This window comes from Bos grunniens, chromosome 18 (genome assembly GCF_055505025.1).
Source record: "Bos grunniens cultivar Pamir isolate PY7600 chromosome 18, Bosgru_T2T1.0, whole genome shotgun sequence".
NCBI lineage: Eukaryota > Metazoa > Chordata > Mammalia > Artiodactyla > Bovidae > Bos > Bos grunniens.
This window is the reverse complement of record NC_141182.1, coordinates 47,706,485-47,719,628: the sequence shown is the minus strand read 5'-3', so window position 1 is coordinate 47,719,628 and position 13,144 is coordinate 47,706,485. Positions and strand designations below refer to the sequence as shown.

The 13,144-nt window shown below is 37.9% G+C and overlaps 1 pseudogene across 1 annotated transcript; it reads right to left on the bottom strand.

Moving 5' to 3' along the window:
* Positions 1-703: 703 nt before the first annotated feature.
* LOC147353748 (uncharacterized) lies at positions 704-2,756 on the bottom strand (annotated as a pseudogene). The gene has a single exon (XR_015144965.1). The product of XR_015144965.1 is annotated as an uncharacterized LOC147353748 (transcript).
* Positions 2,757-13,144: the final 10,388 nt, after the last annotated feature.

The following is a 13,144-nucleotide window of genomic DNA, read 5'->3' as shown; positions in this document are numbered from 1 at the left end:
TTCTTGCCATCTCTTCTTAATATCTTCTGCTTCTGTTAGATCCATACCATTTCTGTCCTTTATCGAGCCCATCTTTGCATGAAATGTTCCTTTAGTTGCGACTAATTCCCCTCTGGAACCCTACCGGAAGTGTCCATAGACCCTGGCTTTTTTTCATTGGTTCTGTGACCCGCCCCTTCCAGAGACTACAGGGAATGCTAAACTAGCAGGCGCATAGAGGAGTCCGTGTTCTCGCTGGATTCTTCAGGAGCAAGCGGTTGGGTTTGGAACTGGGTGGTAAAACTGTCAGGGGCAGGATCCCAGAGCGAGCTGGATGTCATTGTGCCTGAATGAGTACCTTATGTAGATGGGGTTGTTTCTGTGCATGAGATTAATATAATTAGCCAACTTAACATATATAGACATTATATTAGGAACAACATGTTGTCCTTATGCTTCCCATAGTCTGGGAAGACCCACATGCCATCCATGGAGCAGCTAAGCCCTTGACCTAGAGCCCATTCTCCGCAACATGAGAAGCCACCATAGTGCACCTCAACTAGAGAGTAGCTCCTGTTTTCTGCAACTAGAGAAAGCCTACATGCAGCAAGAAGACCCAGTGCAGCCAAAAATAACTAAATAAATCATTAAAAAAAAAACAAAAGCACCTACCATAGCAAACAACACAAAAGTCCTCAACAAAATACTAACAAACTGAATCCAGTAACTTTTTAAAATTTTATACACCATGACCAAATGTGATTTATGCCAGGAATGTAAGGTTGGTTTAACATGCAAAAATGAATCAATATAATACATCATGGTAATAGAATGAAGGACAGAAAGCACATGGCACAAGAAAAATATTTAACAATATGCTTTATCCTTTCATGATAAAAACACTCAACAAACTCAGAATAGAGAAAAACTTCTTCAAATAAGGGGCATCTATGAAAAATCACGGCTGCTGCTGCAGCTAAGTCACTTCATAATAAATGGAGAAAGACTGAATGTTTTCTCCTAAGTTATGTAACATAGATATGTACAACTAAATGTGCGTGCTAAGTTGCCTTAGTCGTGTCCAACTCTTTGCAATCCCATGGACTCTAGCCCACCAGGCTTTCTGTACATGGGATTCTCCAGGCAAGAATATAGGCAAGAATACAGGAGTAGGTTGCCATTTCCTCCTCCAGAGGATCTTCCCGACCCTGGAATCACCTGCATTGGAGAAAATGCCATCTCAAAATCTTTATGATCACAGGATTTCTCAAAAGTGTAAATATTCTGGTGTTGAGCAAAGTCACAGTCATGACTAGTGGTGTTCCCATAATCTTTCCATTGATAGAGATTCTCATCATTGTGAGTTTTCTGTTCAGCAAAAAATGAATGGTGACTAAAGATCTGGCCACTTTCCTTACATTTATAGGGTTCTGCATCATTATGAATCTTGCTATGTCATGTTAGCTGTGAACCCAAGATTTCCCACAGACTTTACATACATAAGGTTCCTCACCAGTATGTATTCTCTGATGTCATGTAAGTTGTGAACTCCAGAGAAAGGCTTTTCCACACTCTTCACATTCATATGATCTCTTTCCAGTATGGATTTTCTGATGTCGATCAAGTTCTGAACCACAAAAAAAGTCTTTCCACATTCCTTACATTCATAGTTTCTCTCACCGGTATGAATTTTCTGACGTCAATTAAACTCTGAACCATGAAGAAAGGTCTTTCCACATTCCCTACATTCATAGGGTTTCCTTCCATTATGAATTTTCTCATGTTGAGCAAGGTATGAGGCCCATATAAAAGTCTTCCCACATTGCTTACATTCATGAGGCTTCCCACCAGTATGAATTCGCTGGTGTGAACTCCAGATATAGGCTTTCCCACATTTCTCACATTCAAAGGTTTCCTACCAACATGAATGTTCTGATGTTGAGCAAGATTTGAACCACGAATAAAGGCCTTTCCACATTCTTTACATTCATGAGATTTCTCACTGGTATGAATTCTCTGATGTTGAATTAAGTGTGAGCCAAAAGCAATAGCTTTCCCACACTCCTCACATTCATAAGGTTTTTCACCAGAGTGAATTCTCTGATGTTTAGTAAGATGTGATCGCTGACCAAAGGCCTTTCCACATACATTACATTCATAGAGGTTTTCACCAGTATGAATTCTCTGATGTCTAGTAAGGTCTGAGCCACAACTAAAGGCCTTCCCACATTTCTTACATTCATAATATTTCTCACCAGTATGAATACACTTATGGACACTAAACTGTGAATGAAATCTAAAGGTCTTCCCACATTCTTTACATTTAAAAGGTTTTTCACCAGTATGAATTCGCCTGTGACTGGTAAGACTTGAACACAAACTGAAAGCCTTCCCACATTCTTTACAGTCACATGTTTTCTTAGCAGTATAAACTGATATTGAGTAAGTTCTGAATCAAGATAAAAGGTCTTCTCACATTTCTTATCTTCACAAAATTTTTCACCAGTGTGAATTAACTGATGTTGAATACAGTCTGAGTCATAACAAAAGGCTTTCCTACACTTTTTAAATTCATTCAGTTTCTTTCTTGTATTAAATCTCGGATGAAGATTAAAAGCTGTGTTCTGGTTAAAAGTGGGACTTTTTTCTTTACAATTGAGTATAACTTGCTTCAAACATTCTTCCTGATTTTCCTGTTGTCTTTCAAACTGACCTTTGCTTTGCCAATCACCTCTAAAGCATAAACATTCAGGGCTATGTTTTTTTACAAATTTCCATTATTTCCCACTGAGGTATTTCTCTGTCAAAAATGCCATTTTTTGGTGATAACTTCTTGGTCTGACACCTGGATTGCATGTCTGAAAGATAAGAAGATAAATTCATACTGTTTTTCTGTTCAGAAAGAATTAAGGTTTTCAATGTAGATATAGGAATAAATCCTAAAATAAATACAGCATATGAAATGTGAATGGCTTAACAAATTCATAAATTTTGGACAATTTGAAAAAAGGGAAAGAAATAAATAGAAATTTAAAAGAACTAAAAAAGCCAAGGCAGGTGATTAGATATACAAATTTTGTTCAGATCAAATTCATCTGAGGAGTTCAACAATAAAAATAGATTGTTCAGGTACTTCACCAATCATGGGATATCAATTTAAAGACGTAAGACTACTTTACCCAGTATGGTATAATCAACATTTAGCACGTTAGGCATTAAAAAAATAATTCTGTTAAAAAAAATATATACTACAGGTCAAAGAAGGGCAAAGGGAGCCAAAGGATGGAGTAAAGGATAATACCAAAAAAATCAGGAACCAGGAAGCACAATTGGGATGATGTGATAACAACATAGTGATAATACACCTCATTGTCCAATCCCTTTCATCTCTACTGAAATGAGTACACATAATTCTATATCACTTTCTGTACAGGTAAGAGCAAACAAAAGCATATCTATGCTAGTTCAGAGAAATGGAAAATCACACCTACCTACTCACTTGTCTTTGCACATTTAAATACTTCGCCTTGCTCATTTTCTCCACTGGGCTTAGCCAAGTCATATTTTGTCAGATGATCCCAACCAAGGTGTTTCTGTTTATTTCTTGAGTTTATAGCACTGCTCTTCCATTTGATTTTATGCCTCAAGCATAAAATGCTTAATGACCTTTACCAAACCTCCACGGGATATCAAACTTACTGGTAAAATATTTTAGAAGAACAAAGCAAGAAAATACTACAACTATTACTAGGTGAATATGCTGAAGGGCTTATCCAATTTCTATTATTGAAATTGTACTGGTATTAGCATTTGGCTTTGTTGTTGTTCAGTATCACAGTCATATTGGACTCTCTGCAATTCCATGTCTTAGCCGCTCAGTCGTGTCCGACTCCTTGAGACCCCATGGACTGTAGCAATCCAGGCTCCTCTGTCCTCCACTATCTCCTGGAGTTTGCTCAAACTTATGTCCATTAAGTTGATGATGCTATCCAACCATCTCATCCTCTGCTGCCCCCTTCTTCTTTTGCTTTCAATCTCTGCCAGCATCAGGGTCACTGACTTAGAGACTGATAGAACATACAACATCTCTCAAGACTAAAGTAACAGAGATTGGTATCTAGGGTTGGTCTACAGGGGGTGTCCTAAACATCTCTCATGCTGACTTATAACTCAAGGATCACAACCTAGGAATGTGGGTAAGAGAGAGGCAGACCTACACAGGAACTACAGATCAGTTTCAAATTATCCCAGTGACCAAGGAGGGCAATCAATTGACGTAACAACAAAAATGTTTCAGAACTTTGCAGCATAAAAGTTCTCTATAAAGGAAGATAACCTAGTCATTAGTTTCACATTTTGCAGATAAGTGTGGCACAAAATTAAAATAACTATACAACATGAATGCAGAAACTATAGAAACAACAGAGAGCAGAAACGGATCTATAGGGATTCTAAATATTGGAGTTATGAGACAGAGTTTAAAAATAACTACGTTCAAGCTTCCTTGGTGGTCCAGCAGTTAAGAAACTGCCTGCCAATGCAGGAGACACAGGTTCAATCCCTGATCCAGGAAGATCCCACATGCCGCAGAGCAACTACATCCACGCACCACAACTCCTGAGCCTGTGCTGTAGAGCCTGGGAATCACAACTATTAGCCCACAAGCCACAACTACTGAAACCTGCACCCTAGAACCTGTGACCCACAATAAGAGAAGCCACCACAATGAGGAGCCTGTGCACTGCAACGAAGAGTAGACCCTGCTCACTACAACTAGTGAAAAGGCCATGCAGCAGTGAAGATTCAGCACAGCCAAAAATAAATAAATTAATTAATTAAATTTAAAGAAACACATCAATTTAGGTTCAGAAATTTAGAAGTGTTAGTCACTCAGGGATGTCCAACTCTTTGTGACCCCATGGACTATAGCCCACCAGCTCCTCTGTCCATGGAATTCTCCAGGCAAGAATACTGGAGTGGGCTGCTATTCCCTTCTCCAGGGTACCTTCCTGACCCACAGATTGAACCTGGGTCTTCTGCATTGCAGGCAGATTCTTTACCAACTGAGCCACTACATGACTCCAATAAGGAATGAAATTTCCTTCCGTGATATTTTAAATAAAAAAGAAGCTTCAAGAGTAAATTTTTTCAATTTGATGCTTGCCTATAATAGAAAATTCACCAATTACCATCCTCTTGCCAAATATACCCCTTGCTTCCTTTTGACAGGCAGGACTGGCTTTTTACGACACTGTATTCTCTGCTTATTGTCTTTCATTAGCCCTAACCTCTCTCTTGCCATTTCCTCTTCACTGTAACCAGAAATCATAACAAAGCAGCCTATGAGGCCTTAATATACAGACTGCTTTGCAGAAGTTAATGAAATTGTTCCAGTCATAGAAAAGAATACCACATTTCTTAATTGATTACAGATTCTCTGTTAACCCTTCTTAACCTAAAATGAAATTAGAAAAATTAATAAACGTTGCTTAAAAGAAAGAATTAATTAATGAAGGAAATGTAGCAGTAAGCAAAAACTATGCAAAATAAAAGAAATTCAAGAGGTAACAGGTAAAATGAAAAATAGAGTCAAAATTTTTTTTTTAGTGAGTGAAGAAATTTACAAATATCTAAATGGGGGGGGGGAGAGAAATGGGAAGAAACAGACCCTAAACCATTGACCACTGGAGAAAAACAATGGCACCTACCTTTCTGTAACGTGAAGGAAAAATGAGAGCATGGAAATGGAGTGGTATTTGGAGGTGAAGAGAAGATTCATTTGGAACTTCACATGGAAAAGGTTACTTTTATTTCTAGGTTTCAGGCCTTTATCCACAGGCTTTTGGCCTCTGAGAAGGAAACTCTAGGCCAATATTATAGAGATGCTGCTGCCTCACTAAACATTTGGGCTGTTATCTGCAGTGATGGCCTCCTTGTTCAGCCCTCACTCACCTGGGCAAGTCTCATCCTTCAAAGCCATCCAGGGCTCTCTTCCCTTCTCCAGTAAAGAGAATACTTCTGGCTGATAAATGCAAAGTCCTGGTCAAAAAATAAGAAATAGGAAATTACCACCTGGTAAGGGTTTCCTAAGTCCCTTAGTTACTAGGATGGGCGAGAAAAAGGCATAAAGGATGGGGAAGATGGAGGTTCCCAAAGATGATGACTTACTGTGAAATGTACAAAGCGCACACCATTTCCCCAGAAATATCTCCCCTGAGATACTCGAAAGACAATCCAAAAATTCACAATGTAGAAATCAGGGATTTCTGGGGTGAAATTCTGAAGCTTACCCAGCAAGACCAGGTTGCTGTAGTTCTCCAGCATCACATCTCTGTACAGATGTCTCTGTTCTAAGTCCAGGCACTCCCATTCCTCTTGAGAGAAGTCTGCAGCTGAACATCATCAGCTGCTGAAATGACAAACCCAAACATCAATGGTGAAGTAAATCTTTTAGATAGGCAGGGAAAAGATGGAAAAGGGCACTGCAGGAAGAGGTATACACATTCAGCAAAAACTGGACTTGGCTGCCTCTAGGGTAGAGGGGGAAACAACAGGGAAATTAGTGTCCCTGAAGCCAAGTGCCTATATGCGCTTAAAATCTCCTGTTGTCAGTCACAACAATGTTCTGACCTTCCTGTAACAAACAGCAAGACAACTGGATGGTAGCCCAGAAAAACAGGTATCATATGAGTTCTTGTTGTTGATACCACCAAGAGGCTACACTAGCCTGGAATAATTAACTTCAAATTTATTGTATGAGAGAAGTGCTGTTTTTTTTTTTCTTTCACCTTCTTTTATTTGAATTTTCTATTAGTTGAATTTGAAAGGATTCTTAAGAGATTATACTCCCTAACTGAATTCCATTTTCTGTGGAGCATGTATAAAATCTCTAGGCTATCAGCTAAGTAGCTGACTATCTTCACTTCTTCTTTTTAATGATATTAACCTCTCATTGGTTTCTTGGCAAGATCCCACATCTCTCTGAACTCAACCTCTTCTTATATATCCTCTATCTAAAAGCATGACAAAGTGCCACTACTAAAATGAATACCAACTAACACTGACTCTATCTTTCCTAAATGAAACACCCCATCATACAGGGTAAATAAAAGCTTTCATATAGTGTGTCCTTTTTAGTCACTCAATTCCACTTTGATGAACCACAGTTGTTGTCTTTTAACATTTTATTTTACATTGGAGTACAGTCAATTAACAATGTTGTGATAGTTTCAGGTACACAGCAGAATGACTCAGGAGCCACAGTTTGATCTTTAAAAGTCTCTACTATTTCCTTTAAGGGAATATATTTCTCCTCCTTCAGTGCTCTGTCAAAATATTAGGATACAAGAGGTATTGAATGCCATGTTGGAGAGAAGAGGGACATTCAGAGAAGGCACTAAACTGTTTCACAAATATCACTTACCATGTTGAATAGTGAGTCAGGTAAGCAGTTTAAGAATAAGGAATAAAAATATTCACATGATGTAGTATAAATGGTTATCTTATTATAATTGTGCGTGCGTGCTAAGTCACTTCAGTCATGTCTGACCCCAGGGACTTTAGTTTTCCAGGCTCCTCTGTCTGTGGAAGTCTCCAGGCAAGGATACTGGAGTGGGTGGCTATTCCCATCTCCAGGGGATCTTCCTGACCCAGGGACTGAACCTAGGTCTCCTGCATTGCAGGCAGATTCTTTACCATCTGAGCCAGCAGGGAAACTCTATATTATTACTATAAATAGTTGTATTTTTGGAGAGAAGCAATTTCAATTCACATGGGCCATAACTTAAAATTCCAAGAGTCACTCAGTCTTCTGGATTTCTCATGTAGTTGAAGCAGTTTTGAAAAAGTGGAGCTAGAGGGAAGGAATCCTAAGAGGTCAGGCTTTCCTCAGAGCTTTCAAATGGACTAAGAATACCATTTTATTCCCTGAAGGAAGGTCAGAGGGAATCTGCAGAAATTCTGGCCCTACCCAAAACCCAAGACACTAAACTACATCAGGATGAAGTTTCAGTCCAATCAGTTATGATAAATCATGACAAGGATCAGAATATTCAGAATATGAGATAAGGACATTCTGACTTGCTCTGAATAGCCCCTTTAACAAAAAGGACCCCAAGTTAGACATCCCCCAGGGGGAATTTTCCAATCTGGGAGCCCCGTGAGTTTGCCCAGGGCCTTCCTGTGTATCCCTGTAGGACAGTGGCCTTTTATCTCCCCCATGTCCAACCAAAGTATATAAAACTTACTGACTCATTTTCATCTAAAGCACTCTCATGACAAAACTAAGGGCAATGATAAAAAAAATGAAAAGACAACCTACAGAATGGGGAAAATATTTGCAAACAATGCAATCAACATGGGATTGATCTCCAAAATATATAAACAGCTCAATATCAAAAACCCAATCAAAAAATGGGTAGAGGATCTAAAGAGACATTTTCTCAAAGAAGACTTAAGAAATATTCATTCTTATGAGGAGTAGACCACGCTGAATTAGAGTTTCTGTAAGCAGAAATGCTATGAAAAGGAGGTGACTGATGGTGCAGGTAGTAAAAAGAGGCATGGAGATGACAGAGGGATTCAAGGTGGAAAAATTCAAAATACATAGGCTGTATTCTTTTATTTTTTAAGCAGCTTGCTGCTGCTGCTGCTGCTAAGTCGCTTCAGTCATGTCCGACTCTGTGCGACCCCAGAGACGGCAGCCCACCAGGCTTCCCCGTCCCTGGGATTCTCCAGGCAAGAACACTGGAGTGGGTTGCCATTTCCTTCTCCAGTGCACGAAAGTGAAAAGTGAAAGTGAAGTCGCTCAGCCGTGTCTGACTCTTCGCAACCCCATGGACTGCAGCCTACCAGGCTCTTCCGTCCATGGGATTTTCCAGGCTAGAGTACTGGAGTGGGTTGCCAGCTTAACTGATATAAAATCCATATACCCTACAATTAACGCATTTAAAGTAAGCAGTTCAGTGGTGTTTTTTTTTTTTTTTTTTTAGCAAATTAACATATGTGCAACCACTGCAAGTCAATTTCAGAATATTTTCATCACCTCAAAAAGAAATCCTGTGTCCTTTAGCTGTTACATTAGTTTATTTTTGGATGCTCAGATAACCTTGCATATGTGGGATATATTCCACTCAATCATGTTGTATAATTCATTTTATACATTGCTGAATTTGGTTTATTAGTATTTCGTTGAGGATTTTTGTATCATATTTATACGAGATACGCTTTGCTTGGTTTTGGAATCAGGGTAATGCTAGCTTCATTGAACTGGGAGCTTGATGATATGTTTTAATTTCAGCAAAAAAGACACTGTGGAACTCAGAGCTGAGAGTAGGAATCTTCCTGAACCAGGTTAGGTCGTAAACAGCAAAGAAGGCCTGACTATTCAGAGGGGCTAGCTTTTAAAGAAACTATTTCCTACTGCAGAAACAGAGGAAGGAACTCTTGAGCAGAACCTCTGCCCCATTCATCTTTTCATAGGAAAGTGCCAGTGCCAAATATACCAAAAAAAAAAAAAAAAAAAACTCACATTCCAAAAACAAAATTAGAAACACTGTGTCCAAAAATATAGTTAGATAAAAGTTTGAAGAATGCTCCAATTCCCTATGTATAAAGAAAACTCACTAAAAATTTCAGAGAAGATTAAAATTATTACCCAACATTTCAATATGAATTATAAGAATTTATGGTACAATCACAGCTCAGAAACAAAACTACATGCACTAATGGTACAATGATTTCAGGAAAGAGGAGGAAGTGATAGGCAGACCACATATAAAAGCTAGTAGAATTCAAGAATGAAAGAGAATATTAGGCAAAACCACTTCAGACTTGAAAAATAAACTACAAAGAGCAAAAGGTATGACAAATACTACAGAAAGTGCAGCATGGAACAAGAGATATGAACATTAGCAAATGGAACAAAATGAAACAGAAACAACTATAGAAAGAAAAAAATAAAAGTCAGAGTGGTTCAACTTGCAGAGCCACATATAAATCAAGGCAGTTAGAACACACACCTACACCACACACAAAATAAATCGAAAATGGCTTAAAGACTTAAATATAAGACAAGACAACATAAAACTCCTAGAAGAAAACATAGGTAAAACATGCTCTGACATAAAGCATACCAATGTTTTCTTAGGTCAGTCCCCCAAGACAATAGAAACAAAAGCAAAAATAAACAAATGAGACCTAATCAAACTTATGTTTTTGCACAGCAAGGAAACCATAAACAAAACAAAAAGACAACCTACAGACTGGGAGAAAGTATTTGCAAATGATGCAACCAACAAAGGCTTAAATTCCAAAATATACAAACAGCTCATACAATTCAATAACAACAACAAAGAAAACCAATCCAATCGAAAAATAGGCAGATGATCTAAATGACATTTCTTCAAAGAAGACACAGGCACATGAAAAGATGCTCATCATCACTAATTAATTAGAGATGCAAATCAAAACTATAATGAGGTATCACCTCACATCTGCCAGGATGCACGTGCGCATGCTCAGTTGCTTCGGACTCTTTGTGACCTCATGGACTATAGCCCACCAGGCTCCCCTGTCCTGGGATTTTCCAAGCAAGAACATTAGAGTGGGTTGCCATTTCCTTCTTCAGGGCATCTTCCTGATGCTGGAATTGAACTTACGTCTCCAGTGCCATTTCCTTCTTCAGGGCATCTTCCTGATGCTGGGATTGAACTTACGTCTCCAGTGTCTCCTGCACTGGCAGGCAGATTCTTTACCACTGAGCCACCTGGGAAGCCCCCTAGCTGGAATAGCCACAAATAATAAATCCTGGAGAGGGTGTGGAGAAAGAAAATCCCTTTTACGCTCTTGGTGGGAATGTAAATTGGTAAATTTCCAAATATGGAAAACAGAATGGAAATTCCTCAAAGAACTAAAAATAGAGGTGCCATATGATCCTGCAATCCCAATCCAGGGCATATATCCAAACAGAATTATAATTTGAAAAGATACATATCCCTGCCCCCCATTCATAGCTGCACTATTTACAATTGCCAAGACATGGAAAAAAACGCAAGTGTCCATCAACAGATGAATAGGTAAAGAAGATGTGGTACATATATATATACAATGGAATCCTACCCAGCCATTTCAAGAATGAAAAAATGCCATTTGCAAAGACATGGATGGACCTAGACATTATCATACTAAGGGAAGTAAGTCAGAAATAGAAAGACAAATACTATATGGTATCACTATACGTGGAATCTAAAATATGACACAAAAGAATGTATCTAACAAGACAGAAACAGACTCACAGACATAAAGAATAGACTTGTAGTTGCCAAGGTGGGGGTGTGGGGGAGGGTAGGAGAGAATTGGGAGTTTGGGATTAGCAGATGTAAACTATTATATATATAGGACGGATGAACAAGGACCTACTGCATAGCAGAGGGAACTATATTCAATATCCAATGATATGCCATGATGGGAAAGAATGTGAAAAAGAATATATGTATAACTGAGTCACTTTGCTGTACAGCAGAAATTAACACAGCACTGGAAATCATCTATACTTTAATCAAATTAATTAAAAAAAAGAGAAGTGATCCAACTTGCAACTAAGCAGAGCCTCTAGAGATGGAATACAAATCAAAGGAGAGAATTAAGATTTCTTAACATGGTACAGAGAGCACAAACCACAAAGGGAAAAAATAATTCAGATTATATGTTTTTCAGACTATATTTTAAAAAGTAATTTCTCAGAAAAGGAGTGAAAATGGACTGGGAGATATTATTTGCAATACACACAGCTGATGAGGATTCATATCCAAACTACAGAACCCCAAATAAAGAACTCCTAAGAATTAACAGTAAAAAGGCAGACAAGCTCCCCAAAACTTGAACAGACACTCCACAAAGGAAGACCAAAGGACTTAAACAGGCATTTGCCAAACGAAGATATCCTTTGGGAAGGATATGGTCAAGAGACATTAAAACAAAAGCACTCAACTTCATTAGTCATAAGTTAAGAAAACCACAATGCAATACCACTCTGCATATATATCCACCATATTGGCAAAAATTTTACAGTCTGACAATACCATGTGTTAATGAGAAAGTGAAGCAACTGAAACTTGCATAAACTGTTGATTGGAGTACTGATTTTGTGCATTTTGGAAAACGGACTGTATCTGCTTAAGCAGATTCATGTACCCTATGATCCAGCAAGTTTCTCTAGAAATAGACCTAAGAAACAAATACAAATGAACAGAAAATGACAAGTGGAAGAATGCTTCTAGCATCATTATTCATGAAAGTCCAAATCTGGAAACAGGCCAAATGTCAACCAACTGTATAACAACTGTTGAATGGACAAATATAGTTGGTATATTCATGCACTGGAATACCAGTGCATTTAGCAAGGCAAACAGTAAGCTAAATTTACATGAAACAATATGAATGCATCTCACAAACATAATGTTGAACAAAGAAGTCAACACAAAAGGCTCTATACTGTATGACTCCACGTATATATATATGTTCAAAAACAGACAAAACTGACGTATGGTGGTTACTTTGGGGAATCTACTTACTGAACAGGAGCACAACAGGGGCTTCTGGAATGCCGGCAATGGTTTATTTCTTGATCTGGGTGCTTATTACATGGGTGTTCCCTTTGTGGTGATTCAAGGTGTACCATTTTGGTTTTATTGGTTGTTTGCATCACTGTGTATACACTTGTCTATATATATGATAAACTTCAATAAAAGATTTACTTTATAAATTATGAAGAAATATATACAAGGCAAATGCAAACAAACAAAATAACCAAGGGCTATGATCTTGAGGATGCTAAAATACTAAAGTTTACAATTCACAATAAACATATAATAATTATGAATATATATCAACTAATAGTGGAACTTTCATAAAGCAGAAGTTACAGGTTGATGCAAGATAAAATTTCACTGATAATTAATTTCATTGATAATTCATGTTAAAATGAATTTTAATATATTTTTCTCAATTTAAGACAAATCAAGTGCAAAACATACCTATAGACTGACCATATATTAGATCACAAATAAAAATTCATTAAATTTCAATATCATAATGCAGCAAAGCAATACAAGAGTGGGCCTATGTGCTTTACCTAAAGTCCTTAATTTTATCAATAAACATTGAG